The sequence below is a fragment of the Penaeus monodon genome, chromosome 8 (assembly GCF_015228065.2).
Source record: "Penaeus monodon isolate SGIC_2016 chromosome 8, NSTDA_Pmon_1, whole genome shotgun sequence".
NCBI lineage: Eukaryota > Metazoa > Arthropoda > Malacostraca > Decapoda > Penaeidae > Penaeus > Penaeus monodon.
The window spans coordinates 34,483,914-34,486,413 of NC_051393.1; positions in this window are offsets into that span (position 1 = coordinate 34,483,914).

A 2,500-nucleotide genomic window follows, 5' to 3' on the forward strand; every position below is an offset into this window, starting at 1 on the left:
ATTATATATATATATATATTTTAAAATTTTTTTAATATATTTTATATAATAATATTAAAATATATATATAAAAATTTTTATATAATATATTAATATGTATATATACATAAACATATGCATATTATGAATATGTATATATAATATGGGAAAATTTTAAAATATAAATTATTTTATTATATAGATATATATAATAGATATATATTATATATATATATATTTTATTTTATATGATATATGTTCATATATATATATACACATATAAATATATATTTATATATATGTATATATTAATTTGTATTTATATATATATATATATATATATGTAATATATATATCATATATAATATATATATAATTATATAATCATATATAAAATATGAATTTGCATATATATATATTATATATATATAAAATATATATATATATATATATATATATTATATATATTATATATAATTAATATATTTCGCATATAATTATAACTATGAATTTTCATATATATATATATATAATATATAATTATATATATATATATATATATATATATATACGTATATATATATGGGTGGGTGCTTCACGCGCATTGTGATGTGAAGCGATGGTGTGGTTTGCCTAGATAGTGTTAAGTTTCCTGCAGCCTTCTCGCTTGCACTTCCACTCCTGGCTGCTCAGTGCGAAAAAGGGATCAGCTTTTGCATAAGTCTTCCCTGCCAGGTCACCGCCTCTCCATCATCAAGACTTCTGCAGTGCCTCCTCGTGGCCACCTATGGGTAACTGGGCACCTTGCGGTCCCAGGCTAAATCTGTAGGGGATCTCGGAGCAGCAGGAGGCCCCAGAGGTACGGAGTTATGGCCCACCGGCGTGTGGACACGCTCTGGCTTCGTACCAACTCCTGCCCCCTAGCCACCCTGGGGTAATGGGGCGGCTCGGGAGAGGTGGGCCTTGCCAGTCCTCCTCCCCCAGAATGACCCTCTGGCAACGTCGTATCTAAATGGAAATGCTGGGGGGAGGGGTGTTGGAACGAGAGTTACTCGTTCCGCCTGCGCCCCGGCAGGCGCCAACCCACCATGAAGCTTGTGGGGGAAAGCCCTCGGGAACCCCACAGGTGGATAGGCGGTCCCACAGCCTGCCGACCCCCTTTATTTGGGGCTGTGTCGGCGGGGGCGGCAGAGGTGGCGTGCACCCGGAGTGACCACCCGAGGCTTAATCTCAGGCGTGCTTTCCGGGTAGGCGCTTGGAACATCCGGTCCTTGCGGCAGGATGAGCGGTTACCTCTGCTATCGCGGGAATTGAAGCGAATGGGAGTTGAGGTGGCTGCCCTCTCAGAGGTGAGAAGACCTGGTAGTGGCACGATCAGTGTGGGTGGTTACACCTACTACTGGTCGGGCCGCAGCGATGGTCACCACCTCCAGGGTGTAGCCATAGCCAACTCCAGTCAACTTCAGCCCGCGGTAGTCGAGGTGACACCGGTTGATGAGCGTATCATGGCATTGAGACTGAAGCATGCTTTTGGCTCCTTGTCTCATATTGCTGTATACGCTCCTACCGATGTATATAAAGTCGATGTGAAAGAGGCGTTCTACGCCAAACTCGCATCTGTGGCAGACGATTGCCCCCGGCGAGACATTCGCGACTTCAATGCGGTATCCGGCTGTGACCGAGCTGGCTACGAGATGTCTGTCGGCCCCCATGGCTCGGGAGCTGATCCCAGCAGCGAGAATAGCCTCCTTCTCCGGGACTTTGCTAGGTCCCAGAAAATGAGGATCTCTGGCTCCTGGTACCAGCGCTCCAACCCACATCGCTGGACTTGGTACAGCGATAAGGGTACTGTGGCCAAGGAGATTGACCACATTCTTGTTAGCACGCGATGGAGGATCCTCCAGAACTTCAGGGTTTACCGGAGTGCTGAGTTCTGTGGCACCGACCATAGGCTGCTTGTGGCTACCCTGCGGGTCCACTTCAAAACTCCCCGTCCCTCCAGTGGCCACCCTAAGGTGTTTCACTTGGACAGACTAAGGGAGGTGGAGTGTGCCTGTGGGTTCACCACGGCAGTCTCTGACCGATTCACAGAAACCAGCAACATGACGGGCCCAGTTGCTCTGTGGGAGTTCTTCAAGCGCGTAACACTTGAAGCATTGGCGTACGCCCAAGGACAAGGCAGAATACCATCTCCCTGGAGACATTAGAGGCCACTGAAGCGTGTCGCAAGGCTCGGCTGAATGGGAATCAAGTCTTGCGTTGTTCCATGGTGCGTAGGGCTCGGACACTGCTGAGAAGGGACAAGGAACAGTCCATCAGGAATCTTGCTGAGGAGGTCGAAGGCCATTTCTTGGTAAATGACCTTCGCCCTGCCTACCAAGCCCTGAGAAAACTGAACCCTAAGCCCTCCTCACAGATGACTGCAGTCCGATCAGCGGATGGACGGATCATCTCAGATCATGTTGGGGTTCGTGAACGTTGGGCTGAGTATTTGAACAGTTTGTACCGGTGGACCCTCCAA